The sequence below is a fragment of the Cryptomeria japonica genome, chromosome 9 (genome assembly GCF_030272615.1).
Source record: "Cryptomeria japonica chromosome 9, Sugi_1.0, whole genome shotgun sequence".
In the NCBI taxonomy this organism is placed as follows: domain Eukaryota; kingdom Viridiplantae; phylum Streptophyta; class Pinopsida; order Cupressales; family Cupressaceae; genus Cryptomeria; species Cryptomeria japonica.
The window spans coordinates 558544989-558560560 of record NC_081413.1 but is presented as its reverse complement, the minus strand read 5'-3'; the positions used below and the strand labels follow the sequence as shown (position 1 = coordinate 558560560).

The 15572-nt window shown below is 37.8% G+C and overlaps 1 protein-coding gene across 2 annotated transcripts in view; it reads left to right on the top strand.

The window, feature by feature from the left end:
* LOC131070775 (uncharacterized) overlaps window positions 1-5989 on the top strand; it is a 130896-nt gene extending 124907 nt beyond the window's left edge. The window contains exon 16 of one of the 2 annotated variants that reach the window (XM_058006422.2): window positions 5720-5989. The gene's annotated coding sequence lies outside the window, so the exon portion shown is untranslated. Of the gene's footprint in view, window positions 1-4334; window positions 4655-5719 lie in introns of those variants that run through there. The other variant, XM_058006428.2, reaches the window with a different exon arrangement.
* Window positions 5990-15572: the final 9583 nt, after the last annotated feature.

The following is a 15572-nucleotide window of genomic DNA, read 5'->3' as shown; positions in this document are numbered from 1 at the left end:
ACTTTATAGTAGACAAAAACCTAGTGTTCCTACAAGGGACGTTACAATCACAACAAAGTTTTGTTGTGAGCCAACAAACTATGTGTAATGTCTCCATTTTTAGGCTTCTTTGCAGTGAGGTTAATACTGTTCTTCTGGGTTGGAATCAATCAGTTCAAAGAAGGGTTGCATTGTTGCCAATGGGTTCAAAGCAGTTATTGGAGTTGGATGACACTTTGTGGAGTGATTTTGGACAACCCGTCCAAGATTTGCTATTTTTAGTAAATTACTATTTTTACTTGGTTTCAGTTTCGACACCCATTGGTCTGTTGGGAGTGTTCCTATTCTCTTGGCAAGCTCAGTTCATAGTTTTAGTAGGTTCTGTGGGAGTTGCTATTTATAGTAAGTGATCGCCTGACACTTATCTTTCTGGGTTTTTCTAGTTTTGTTTTCTTTAGTCCCCAGTGAACACTGCTATTTATAGTATGAGCTTGTATTAGCTTCAGTTGTCACTTCATAGATTCAGTCGGTCTTGGTAGCATTTCTATTTTGGGAGAGACTGTGATTTCAATGCTCATGTTATTTTTTTACCTCATTTGGCATTCTGAGATATTATTTAAATAACGTTAAAATATTTCAGTTAAATGATACATTTAACTTAATGTTATTAAATTATATAAAGTGACATTATTGTGGCGCTTAGGGAATTCTAAGGTTTTAAATAATTAAGACAAGCACCAACATATGGAGGTATAAGGATATTTAAGTGACTTTATATTAATGGAGAAATAATATGAGGGGCTACTTTATTATTATTTCCCATATGCAAGTTAAATATTAAAATATTATAAGTGGGAAATTTAAATAGGGTTTCAGAAAACTTCATGAGAGGATTATAAAAGAAGATTTGAGGAAGCCATTTGATATACTTGGTTTATTTTATTTTTCTCTCTGAGAAGTTTGGGAGCTTGGCTTTCAATGTAGGAAGTTTGAGGACAAAAACCCTTGGATTTTCTCCATGGTTTGGATGGAAACCCAAATCCTTTTTTGGTGTGGATTCATCTAGAATTCACCATTGCGCTTCATTATCAGATTGTTGGAGGTTTCAATTGGAAATCTCTCTGGAGGGTTTGACAAGTATTTGAAATTGAGGAGGAGCTGGAAATATTATTAATTTGTAGATCTGCAGCTTCTAGGGTTTGGAGCACAAAATAAGGGGAAATTGTGAACAAATCTAATTTTGAAAGAAGCATTTTGAAGGATTCTTTAATGCAGATCGATTAGGGTTTGAAACCCATATTTATTAGTTTTTTGAGGGTTTTGGAAATCCTTTTCTTTGGCTTTGTTGGATGCTTTCTTCAAACTCTAGGTGTGAGATTCATAGTAAGGTGATTGCTGGTTGCTAGGGTTTATGGTGAAAGAGCTGTGAATTAGAAGTTAAAGACTGATGGTTATCGGTTCCATTCTCTACATTGTAGACTGCTGCTAATTAATTTTCAGAATAATATCAGCGTCATTGCTGCAACTTCATTAGTAACCTGGGTGATCAGCAAGTGGGTCTAATTCTAGACAGCGAAAGATTTCTGAGCAGAGTTTAAGGTTGATTTATTTTGGTTCTTTTTAAACTATTTGCTGCACTTGAAAGGTGTTTACCTTCATGGAATTTATTTATAATCTACTGCTGTTGCTGATTGTACACGTCAGAGATTTTGTAATCAGATCTTTCATTAATTTTGGAGGCATTAATCAAGGTACTTCTGAATCATTAAATTGACTGAATGTTAAGTATCTTCAATTTTCAATCTCCAGATTTATGGTGTTTGTTTTCATACATTATAAATGGCAATATGAGAAATGTAAACCTCCATGCAAATATGTTAAAAAATAGAAATCAAATAACAAAACAATAGCAAACTATGTTTACAGTGAGCAGCTAGTTTAATGTTCTTCACCAGTGAATGCATGACAACTGTTTGGTAGAATTCCTACATAGCTGAGTGGTTAGAAGTAGCGTGGAAATTATTGGCAAACTGGGGTGGGACATTACACTATGATATTTTATCAATATTTCTCTATGATTGAATAAAATCTTCCTATACTTACGTGCAATTTGCTCTATTATTTGGCATAAGAGCATAGCAAGCAAAATCCGAGCGAGTTTTGAATGGGTTACTTTTTGGTATTCTGAGTGGAGACATGTTATTAGTAAGGAAAACCTGTTTATTGGGAAAAAAGCTGCATGTGCATTGAATGAGAATCTCAAGGTAATTGCTTGCATAGGTGATAGGAGAAAAGTGAAAATAAGAAGAATGTTAATCTGGAAAAACTTTTGATGTCTAGTGCCTAGCTGGTATGATGTGCTTATTGCATAGTTACCAGGAGATGCAGGGGTACCATTTCTGGTACAGGGATGGGGACGCCAATTTAATTAGCATATGTGAGTAAAATAAGGAGGAGATGGCTATAATACATATGATTTTAGTCACCAGAAATTGTGGGTACAATGGGACGTATTCTCTGTCTACATTCCTATAATAGAGTGTCTTGGTAACTGTGGATTATTGCTTATGAACCAGATTGGAACATTGGTAATATCAATGCTGCCACTCCCCAACAAGCTTAGGAAGTGCATTCTTTAGTCCATGAATGGTTATAGAAGAACATTTCACCAGAAGTTGCATCTTAAACTATAATTATTTATTGAAGTTCTGTAAATGGAAGCAATTGCATAGAGCTGGCTAAGCAAGAGGATATAGACCATTTTCTTGTTGGTTCTGCTTCTTCAAAGTAAGCAGGATTTACTATGATTTGCAACTCTGTCACTGCAAAGATGGTCGCTGCTCGAGATCATTTAGATTGTTCTGCATAATAGATTAGTAAACTTATTGCAAAAACTATTTGGATGTTCAATTCCCAAGGAAATTTTTCTGACAATTCATCGTAGCTGTAGTGAAGTCAAGGCAGTGAAGTGAAGACAGATCAGCATAAAGTGTGTTTTTTCTAAAGGGGCATAAGGTATAAAGGATAATCATTGCAGACTTAACATCATTATGCGACAAAAGGCAACCAACTTATATACATAGATGAGGAAGTGGCTGCCCATGCTACAGATTCTCAACTTAAAGTTTTCCTCTTTGGTTTAGGTGTCCTATGATTCTGGATGTTCATATAAAACCCATTCACTATTGGAAGGAATGAGGGTGACTATAACTGTCCTACTCAAGTTTTGTCAACTATGGAACTCTTCCTTGTTCCTATAAAATATCCTTATCACTCCATTTAGTAACCAGCCAAGAAATTTTTTGAGCTACTGCATCCTCAATGCTGCCCCTTTGCCACACCCTACTGTTTTGTCCAATGCCCACAATGCCTGTGTCAATCAAATTCCTATACCTTGATCTCACTCCCAAGGTTAAAATCCAAGATCCTATCTTACCTTAGGTAACATTGTTCCTATGATTTTGCATGTTCATATCAATCCTTCATTCACTATTGGGAGGAATGAGGGTGACTGCAACTGTCCTACTCAGTTTTTCTCAATGAAGGAGCCTTTTATTCTTCCTATCAAAAACCCTTTTTTTATTGCCTCTATAGGGCAACCAGCTAAGAACTTTTTTCAGCTACCACGTCCTTAATGCTGCCCCTCCACCTTTGTTTTGCCCAATGCTCACAATGTTTGTGCCAATCAAATTCCAATCCCTCTATCTCACTCCCAAGGTTACAATCCAAGGTCTAAAAATAGGGACCAGTTGATACAAAGCCTTTCTTACCTATTCTGTTCTTGGTCAACTTAGCAAAGTCCTAGAAACCCAATCCCATTCAAAATAAATCAGCTGCACAAACAGAGTGCCTTCACTAGCTCCAAAAGTCCCCAGAAAACCTAGTTAAATATGCCTCCAGAATCACATTGAGGTCTTTGAAACTATACTAACCTCAAAGGAGAAAAAACAGCTGATATTAGAAACTATATGAAGGACTGCAAAGAAGCAAACCTTAGCAAACCAATCCTTTTCGCAAACTCCTTTCCTCGTCATTTCAATAATTTTAATCAAGGCTACTGCTCAGTCTGTTGCAACAACTTGGATGGCCAACTTGAGCAACATTGCTGTAGCAACAATAGATGAGGCCATGGGTATATTTGCAGCTCCTGTCAATTAGTTGAAATGCTATTGTAATTATTTGAAGTTCGTTTCCTTTTGCCTTTTTACTGTGTGCCTTGTTGCATCCCCCATTTTGCTTCCAGGAGCTTGTTTTTGTAACCTTAATTGCTCCTCGCTGTGTTCATTTTTGGACAGGCTATTTTGTAAATGCTTTCTTCTTTAGTAACCAATACAATTTTCTTTTTATGGATAAAGCGTTCAAACCCCAAGCTGTAAGACTGCAAATGTAGATTACTCTGTGAGGGAAGGACCCCTCAAAAAAAGCATGATGCTCATGAAGATGAAGCAAGGGATCATGAAAGGAGGCATTTGCTACTAGGTTATTTAGTAAGGTCAATGTTTTGTTGATTAAGCTAAAACTTTCAAAGTCTCAAATTCATTTCAATGTGACGAGAAAATGTCTTGAAAATGTATATATCTTGATTTGTCAAATTTGGCATGCATGGTATGAGATCTTTTATCTACAAAATTTACATAGGATAAGGTTGTAGACATGAGGGAGCGTAAATTTATGTACAAGTGTACAAGGAGACAATTCATCTTACATCTGAGTAGCTATAAAGTGTCTTTTGTGATGTAATAACAATTTTTCCAGAATACTTCCTGCTTTTTAATTTATCTTTTACATATGGATTCTGTATAAAGAAATTATAAGTAGTGAATTGCGTAGTACTGAAAGGAGAGGGACCAAGAGCAGAAGTCAGTCCTTGGGTTTAATTGAAGATGGAAACATATACAGAGATGTGCCTCTGCAGGAAATTAAAATGCCAAGTTGTTTCATTCATTAAGCCGGCTTTGCAAGATTAGTAGTGTCTTTTGTTTAGAAGAGTTATAATTATGCTACAAAATCCTGTCCTTAGAGATTAAGTGACGACTTAAACTTATTGCATTATTTACATGGTATGAATTATTCTCTCAATTATTATGTATATATCATGTAGGAAGACTAATTTTACGGAAGGGCCATTTTTCTATAAATCCATCAATTTGTAAGCACACAACTTGCACTAGTTTTTGTTTTTTGTTTTCTGTTTCATTGGTAACTCCGGTTTTCAAACAACTGACCTCTCACTGGCAAGTACTTAGCATAAGACAGTCCGTCTACTGGTCAGATCCATATTAGTTTCTTTTCTATAACCCTACAATTTGCACTATTCACTTTCAAAAGTTTTAAACTTCAACAAAAATATAATGCCATTGGTGACCATAATTAAATTGTACAAAGTTAGGTCTTTTGTTGCCATTTGCATGATTAATTTAGTCTTATAATTTAAAAAAAAACATGGAGCAGTGGTGATTGTAGGGTTGGGCCAATTTATTTTGATTTTTAATGCTCACAGTTAACTTCACTTGTTCCAAATGGCTCTACTATTATTTTTGTACTTGCAATGAGAAAAAACCCAGAAAATAAAATGAATTAGCATTAAGTGAAAATATACACATTTAAATTTTTGTTTTATATTATTTAACTTTTACTTGAGTCTTGTTATATTTGTAGTAGATTGTATCATTGTCACTGTTGATTATTGATATTGACCATATGTTCAGTTGTAACTTTTCATTTCTCTGAGTTGTTGCAGGTGCATTGGAAGTTTATGCTGTATTCTTTTCCAATATTTGCTAATTGTAATCCGTGCAAATATTCTCTTTGTTCATATAATTCAATATTATTAGTCGTTTGGGCTCTTTGATATTCATATTTTTTATTAATTCCTTTGTTTTTTGTAATATACAAATTAATCATTAGTGCATTTATGCTTCCAAACAAGTTTGTGGATAGTGTTTGAATACAGTAATGGTGTTTGATAATATGTTGTAATTAAGAAGTTATTCTTCATTTGATAGTTTTACATTGGGCTCTCGTTTCAAACATCTTAGGCGAATACATATACACACATGTTGGGTAAGATAAAAGCATTCAACTAAAAGAAGGGCAGAAAGAAAAACATGGGTGCATATTGTTGAGATGTGGATGGCAGAACAGATGCTTAATTCAATAAGAGACAAATGCCATGCAATACAAATCACATCAATGGCATGACGTTGCAAATGTAGAAAATTAATGTGAAGCATCAAAGAAAACATACTTCAACCATGTTAAAGAATATAGAAATACTACAATGCTTTCCTATCTGTACTTTCATTAGTTCACAACATGCAGAGTTTCCTTTAATCAAATTGGAAAGGAAATAACATTGTGCTTTGCAACAATCTATCTTTAGCATAATCTTAAATAGATTTAAGATTTGGGAATGTAGGCAACAGGGAGAGGATTCAGTAGCTGAGCGCACTTTAATAGTTGATATGATATTTTCTTAAGTCACCATTTAAATATATTAGAAATATATACCAGTAAAATTTTAGAAAGACACTACTAGATGTGCGCATGTATGTGTTATTACATTCTTTTAAGGTTTATAAAATAAAAGACAACGTAGTTGCAATAGAGGATCACTTGCACCTAAAAAAATAATTTTCCAATGCATGACCTGCACCTTTTGCAAAATCCATCTCATGTGAAAAGGTACAAAAGTCAAATGAGTTAAAAGTCACGATTCTGCATGATTACTTATTAGTACTTATTGGTCCCTAAGATATCATAAATAAATATATATTTCCAATGCATATACATATATGGTTATATAAGCATACATGTACATAAAACTGGATGTTAAATATGTATGCAACTTATGAGTATTTTTAAATATTTGTAATGCATATATACAGTTATAAAGTTGTATACAACTACATATTGAATTTGTTCATGAATAATCTTTTTGAGTTTTTAATCTATATATGAAAGTGTATGTCTACAAAATTCTTACATTAATTGTATGTCTACAACTTATATCTGTATATAATTGTAAGCCTGCCGATTTGTATGTAGAGAAATGTATGTCTGTAGTGTTTGCATACATGCAAGTGTATGTTAGCAGCTATTTAATACATCTCTGAAATAAGTGTTTTTTTAAATTAAAAGTTAACCAATGTTTGAATAATGTTGGTGCAGAGTTTATCAGCATGATGTGAATAAAATATAATTTATAAGCCCTTCCACTTATACATTTTTTAGTCTTAATTATCACTCTAATTTATTCACACCCTTCTCACTTGTACATTTTTTAATATTAATTGTCACTCTAATTTATCCACACTTTTGTCTTATTACTTCACATGTTTTTGATGAAGAAAGCAGAAAAAACAAGGGTGTTGACCCTTAATACAACAGCCCAAAGGTGACAAAAGAGAGAACAAAACAGGGATGCAAACCCCAAATAAAACAAAGCTAGATGGGCGAACAAAAAAACTTGTCAAACTTGCAACAACCCAAAACCCAACTTTAGAATGGGGGGAACACCCAAGCCATGACAAAGAGGGGTTTGGGGAAGGGGGGGAGATTTTCCCTTCTGTATGTGACATACGACGGTTTAGGCAATATTATCATTAGGGCCATCAAAAGTAGTCAATTGGGGAGGAATTCACATAAGAGTCTATCAGTAGCAATCGCAAGAAGTGGCTGCAAAATAGCATCAGGAGTAGATTTGGCCAAAGAAGATCAGAGCTGCAGACCAAGAGCAAGAACCTTAGGGATAGAGGAGGCCACGATTGAAGTGGCAAGCGGGTCAACTAAAGCTTCAACAATAGTAAGAGGTACCACTTTATCCTGAGAGGAGATATCATCCTCTCGAGAGGAGTCAACATATTTAGAGTCGAGCATTAACAGTCAAGTGATCAGTAGTAGCATCCCTCTACCAAGTAGTTGTCACGAAGCTAGATGACCCGTTGAGAAGCATCTTTGGCAGCGAAAGGGGGGGCCCTCAAAATTCAATGATTGAGTCCAAGGTCTATTCTCGACCATAAGAACCACATCCTTAGGGAGAGGCTAAGAGATGTCAATATTGATTAAGATGCGAGCAAAGGTAGAGTGACCCATAGAAGACATGGCATCGTCAACCTTCAAGAAATGACCAATAGAGTTGTCAATGGCCTCATAACAAGAATGCTCCTAGAAATGAATGGGAAGATTTGGAAGGCGAACCCATACTGGATGCACATTAAGTGGTTCAGTAAGGGGGTTTTACGAAGTCTAGGGCTTGACACAGAGAGTGATCTCCCTAGGCCCATAGCTTGGCCAAGATCAAATATCGATCATGAGAGGAGGCACCTGTTATGTAAGTGTATGCATACAAATTTTATATCCATGCAAGTACAATTTTTTTACTATATGATACAATTTATGTGCATGCAATTATATTTGTAAATTTTGAATGCACACAACAATATTTGTAGATTTTGCATGCACACAACAATATTTGTAGATTTTGCATGCATGCAACATGCCTCAAGGTGTTTAATATTATTATCTTTTTAAACACATGTAATTGATAGCTATGGATTTTTAATATCTTCCTCTGTTTATGAAACCATCCCTTTGGTTCATGAGGGCCCCTACCATATAATTTGAGGGCGGCAACTATATCCTCCACCAACTCTCCTCCTCTAATTAATCAGTCCCATAGAATTGTAGGGCTTGATTGAAGCCTGCTTCCCTTTAGCCCCCCACCCCTTTAGAATAGTAGGGGAGATACCTCCTAATTAATCAGCGCAGGGAATAATCTTATATAGTTGCTGATTCGATTAAGGGGGCCCACACATGCTAGAATAACTAATCGAATCAGCAACTATAGCCCAGTGAGGAGGGGCTCGATAGTGACCCACCCTTAATTAATCAGTCCCATAGAATTGTAGGGCGAGCTTACTCTAGCCCCCTACTATTCTTGATAGAAGGGCCCCCGCCGGGTGGGTGGGAGGAGGCTATGGGCGAATTAATTACTGATTAATTAACCCTCCCACCCTACGGGCCCTACTATCTATAGGGGAAGCAGTTCATCGGCCTATAGCCTATAGTCATGTTACGTATAGAATCTCGAGCCACCCCTACAATTTGATGGAGCTGAAATGGCTATGGCCACCGGGGGGCTCGCTATCGCTCTCCATCCCCCAACCCCTCGCCCCCTCCCCCTCTATATAATCGGAGGGTTGGTTAGTTCGCCGACGGCCCTATATTCTATGGGCTCGGGGTTCATCGGGTGCATCCCCCCCACCTCGCTACTAGAACAACGGTTTGGTCCCCAGGGGTTCGATATGATAGATCCCAATCCCCCCCACCCTTTTCTAATAGCGGTTTGGTCCCCAGGGGTTCGGTATGCTAGAATCTATACCCATCGGTTCGGTCGAGGCCACTCCAGATGGAGTTCGACGAATTCTATAGAAGGGGGGGGGCGGGTCCCTTTCGTCTAGTGGTTAGGACATCGTCTTTTCATGTCAAAGACACGGGTTCGATTCCCGTAGGGGATATTGTTTCATGGGTCACTAGATCCCAGATAGATGATCTCGCTGCGAGATCCATAGAATAGTAGGGGCCATAGAATTCTAGGGGCTTTACTGGAAAACAATTACACCCAATGCAGGGGTGGGAGGGAGGCCCTTTGACTTCCCCCCCACCCGGATGTTGGGGTGAGGGGGGAGGGGGGGGGGAGTTGCAATCGAGTGCCCTCGATAATCACTAGAATTCCCTCCCCCCCCTTATTAATCTAATAAGTCAATTCTTGACTGAAGCCCCATTTGAATTGTAGGGGGCAATGCGAGCATAGAATAGTAGGGGACTAGAGTAACTAAAATAGTTCTAGAATCGATGGGAAACTCTAGTTCCGGATGTTCCTGTGAGTCGAGTGTCGAGCATGCAGAGAAATGTGCCCCGAATTAGTGGTGAACAGGCGCAATGTGGTGAAGGAGACTGGGAACTATAACTAGAATTGTGGCGAGGATAATTTGATTCTACTGGGGCTGCAGTTCATGTGGCTTTTCTTTGAGAGTGGTCCCCCTGCAGGTTCATCGGCTTAGTTCGAACTCAAATAGCGGCCCGACCGAATAGTAGGGTTTTGTGCACCATGTTACGTATAGATCCTGATCAGCATCTTGTTCACCTGGGGATGTTCCTGCAGGGGTGATTGTATTGTAGCCCGCCCAACGGCTAATCACATCCTATAGCCCTACAATTCTATGGGGACAACTATCTATAATTCTGGCATCTCGATTCTATACGTAACATGCCCCCAATATTATAGAAGGGGGGCCGGCCTACAGGGGTAGGCCTATAATGGTTGGTTCTAAAGGCAGATTCTATACGTAACATGCCACCAGCCATCTAGCAGGATGGGAAACTCCCCTACAACTATTTTAGTTGATGGGCCGCCCTACAATAATCTACCTCTACATGCATGCACCGGCCTACTATTCATTGGCAGGGGCCCCTACTATTCTATGGTCCGGGTGTCTGCCTGCAGGGTAATAAATGCCGGAACTAGAGTGGAGGTAGATTAGTTGCCCTACTATTCTAAGGGCCCCTCGACACTCTAGTCCCTGGGGTTCTAGCCGGGGGAGGTGGGATAAGTAGTTGATAAATGGCTAGAACCCCAGCGCCCTAAGGGCCCTACTATTCTAAGGAATCTTAGTTCTCGGGGAACTATAGAAAGATGGGGGCCCTATTATTTGAATAAAGGGGCCTATCTCCTAACTAAGGTTGGATCGATTAGGAAGAACAACTATAAATAATTGGGCGACCTCGCTTGTTTGTTGGTTTCGCTGAGCCTGGAATGGCCGATTACTTAATTGCAAGAAAGATGCGGGCAGAAGTTCTACCTGCTGATTGAACCTTCCTTCGTCCATCCTAAGCACTCTGATCCTAAGCACTCTTATTTGGAGCACTCTCCCTACTATTGTGTTGCAGGGTGGGGAAGCATGTTACGTATAGAATCACCCCTACCCTACAGAATAGTAGGGGCAACTAACTAACACCAATAGCGGGCCGCGTGCGTGCAAAGGCTATAGTTCTGGTGAACAGGTTGTGTAGGCAAGGGAAACTAACACATCTTTAGCAGGCGGGCAGGTTTATAGCCCCGGAGCAGCAATAGTTCTGTCTTGCTGGGGAAAGCATTCATTCTCTCCTCGGGAGGGGCCGACCAGTCCCATTCCCTCCATTAGTCCACTTGTTCCATCCAACCGGCTAACCCTAAACTAGTTCCATTCACTAGGAACACTCCCCTCCTCTAACCCTAAACTAGTTCCAACCGGCTAACCTTTCACGGGTGTGCAGAAGAGAAGGGCCCACCAACTAGTTCTTTGCATCAAAACCTGTTCCCTAAACTAGTTACCAGCTACCCTAAACTAGTTACCGGCCCCGGCTAACCCGAAACTAGTTACTGGCCCCGTCTCGTTCCTTGTTTCCGGCAACTAAACCGGCTAACCTTCCATCCAGCCATCAACCCTTCCCTTCCTTCCTAACTGAACTACCATAGAATTGATAGGGGCCCTCCCCGCAACACTGTTCATCGGTGCTGCATAAGATCGATCCGCAGCAGGCCCCTACTATGTCGAAGGGCTGCCCTTACCGGGGCGATCTCTACCTAAAATAGCAGCAGGTCCGCAGCAAGCCCCGTAGGGGTATCACGTATATAATGGTGTGGAATCTCGCCGCCTATCTACTTAATGGCATCAGCTTGCTAGCCCTTTAGAATAGTAGGGGCCGCCATAGAATAGTAGGGATAGTTGCTAGAATAATGAATGGCATCAGTTAATAACGTTCGCCCCCCCCTACCCCCTACTATTGTGCCGAGCCCCCTTTCAGATTATTGTAAGGGCTAGCGGGCTAATGCCATTAAGGGCAGGCGTACATTAATTGACCCCCCAGTCGACGATTCGCTAACTACTAGAATGAATTGCCCCCAATTCTATGCTTAAGGGGGAGCCTAGCGTATTCTAGCTTCGAGATAGCAGGCGGTTCGCCGGTGGGAGGCCCCTACTATTCTAAAGGCAGACTAATGCCCCTATAGACTCGGTCGGGAAGGTGGCTCGCATGAACTGCTCGCCCGGCTGGGAGGGTGGGAATTGAGCTCTATCACTCCCACCCACCCGATTCTAGTGGATGTTTTATTTGAGGAGGCTGATTTGGGCTCTGCACAACAGGTTGGGTTGAGTGATGGATAAAGACTTGGAGTGTAGGAACAACCACCACCTGAGGAGACAAAGTAGAGCTGGGAGATGATTCAATAGGGGTTAGGAGCTCCCTTCTTCCCAATGGTGCTTTATGCTATTGTCGGGGTGTCAAGTCTTAACAAATGGTCAAAGGAGACTGGGCCTTGGGAAAGATCTATCAAAGGTGAACCTACTATATCCTCCTGCCATAGAATAGTAGGGGCCCACCCCGGAGGCAGTTCCTATTTACTGTTTAGTAATCGGTGGGGAAGGTGCGTTTAGCTCTCTATTTCTCGGGTGAGATAACGAGCCGCTCTATTCAGGGGTAGGGCGAAGAGGATTTCCATGGTGTTTTTTGGTGAACTCAATTGTGTCCTTGGCAATCAATCACGAATTTGAGGAAAGTACTGGCTGCTTGAAATCGAATAGATTGGGACCATTCTCACCTATGTTGCATCATTCGAATGTATCTATCCACTTAAAGGGTAGTTCAGGTGGGAGTAGCTTTGGTTGGGCTGCATACCTATGCTAGTAGTGCTACCGATAGTAACGCTAACTTGGTTACGCAAAGACGTTTAGGGAAGAAAGCCCCATCCCCATAGGCAATGGGACAAGAACCTGTTCAAAGACCAGAACGATCACAAGGTTGGAACTAACTTGCTTCCTCAGCCCATCTTTCTTTAGTAGCAGTTCGATGTTGCACAAGTTGCAGTATTGGATATTACACTAAGGATTGCATCCTATCCTTCAAATGATAAGTAAAAGGAGCGAACTAGAATCCTGCCCTTTTGTCAAAAAATCACCGTCATCTGAAACAAGGAGCTGGAAAACCACTACCATAACCGTCATCTGTGGCTTCAAATTTCCTTCCTCCAGTCAAGGTGTTTAATATTATTATCTTTTTAAACACATGTAATTGATAGCTATGGATTTTTAATATCTTCCTCTGTTTACCAAATCCTTTATCTAAATGAGTCAAGAATACAAACCCCTTTAAAATGGTACCACAAAGTCAAGATCATAAATTGATGAAAATAGAATTTACTTCTCTATTAAAGACTATTTTTTATGATAAGATTAATGTTATAGTTGAGAAGGGCTAATACACCCAATAAGCACAATGCAATCTATGAGTCTAAGACCCTTTTGCTTATAGACTTGCAGATTTGTATATGGGTGTACAAAAATCTATAACTTGTCTCTCAAATGTGATAATTGCACTTAAATAGTTCTTTAGGAAAGTATTAGATGTGTAACATTCTTCTATATCCTTGTATGCAAAAGAGTCTCGTCTTTTAGAACTTTGTTGTAAGCAACAATGAACTAGAACATGAAGTCTTGAATTTTAGGATACTAAACATCCAATGTTGTAGAAAGCATCAACTGAAAGGAATACAATCTATAAATGTGGTCTTTGAATGTGTGTACACAAAGTAGCTCCACGTTTATAAATATTATATACAAATGGTTGGATATGTGTAAATAGTTGTAAACACAATCTATATATTCACAATATCAAGTGAACATTTCTTTCAAACATTATATTTTGTATAAAAAGTGGTAAAATATATTATACATGATATATTTAATTTCAAGTACTTAAAATAAATGAGCTCAATTCATTTCATTTAGATATAGTATTTTTTCTTGGGTATGTTGATTTGATATATATATATATATATATATATATATATATATATATATATATATATATATAAAATAAAGTTGCAAATTTACTACATTTTTTGTATGTGTTCATGCCATTTATTTTGTGAGTTGTATACATTTGCCAAAAAAATGTTCTACTTTAAATTATTTGATGTATTTTTTTCATTTAATAAGCGTACAAATAAAATACAACATGAAATTAGTATATCCCATAACGTGATGGTTAAGTTGTGTCATTATTGTTGTTGTGTCAAAGGTTCAAACCCTTACTGACTATTGGGTGAACTCACAATAATGGTTCTCACTTTTTTGCCAACTTTGACATTGAGATGAACATTTTTAAAATAATCTTCAGTTTCCGACACCAATAACTTTTAAATCATTAAGAATTTGAAGATGATATAAATTAGTTATTTGTAACATCTTGTCTGTAGATTCTAAATATATTTTTTTCAAATTTTTTTTTGGAGAAAATTATTTTTTAGTTCCATCTCCCTCGAAAAGTAGTTTTTTACAACAAACATTTAATAAGCGTGATGTGCCTCCTGAAAAGCATCTTTTTTTCTCTATAAATGATAAATTTGTTTTTTGGAATTTTGGTTTGTAACATCAATATCCAGGGCATGGAGTTGGTTTGATAATGATATGTTGAATATTTTTTATTTCATTAAGTTTTGAAGTTCGACTAATTATAATTTAGACATAGGTGTACATTTGAACACATAACTTGTTCTATATATATCGAAATTCAATTTTTATTTTTTTGTTAGAAAGAAGACATCAATATGTAGGGCATAAATATTTTTCATAATTTTTTAAAATTAGTTCACTATTTTTCCCAATGCGTTGAACAAAAAATTTCATGTTCACTAAAAAACCAAGATCATAATAAACTCACAACGTAATAAAACTATAGTTGTTGGAAAGCTTGCTTCAAGCATTACCATCCTATGTTATTGGGTTGTCAAGATTTTTTCATTTGAGCCTTGAACCAGAGGTTTCAAACCAAAATTTTGAAGAATTTGGGAGATAGATGTCTAGGAAGCCAGTTTGTGCGTATAGGGGTTCGTACGAAGGGGGGTCGTTTGAACTCAAGGCACTTCGCTCAAACCCATATTCGCTTGAACACGAAGTGCACAAACAACCACGTAACTAACTGGTTTGTGCGAACATGCCATTTTTTAATGGCCGACATTCGTAAGAACCTAGGCCCATGCAAAATTATATTTTTTTAACAATTAGCAATCTACTATAAATAGAAATGTTTTATTTCATTTTTTCAAACACAAATTATCAAAGTATTTCACATTTTTTAATGAAAGAAGACATTTAAAGGTTATTTTAAGGGCAACAATTTGAAGGTCATTTTGTGGGCGACAAATTTGAGGATATTTGAAGTTTATTTTAAAGGCATGGATAACAAGAAGAGAAGGCAAAATAAGACTTCAAGGAAGTATTCACCCAACATGGAACAAAGATATCGAGAACTGAGAATGCAAAGATATTATGCATGTATGTATCTTTAATTAATTTCTAATTTAATTTACATGTATTACGTACCGAAAATTGTGTTTATTTGATTAGTCACATATTTTTTATGTAATAATTTTATGAAAATTATTTAAAATATTTTATTTAATTAAATTCATAATTTTTAAATTAAGTCTATCTTAATTATTTCTAAATTATGTTATTTTTATTAAACATTGTTAAGTGTGTTTGTGCTTTTTT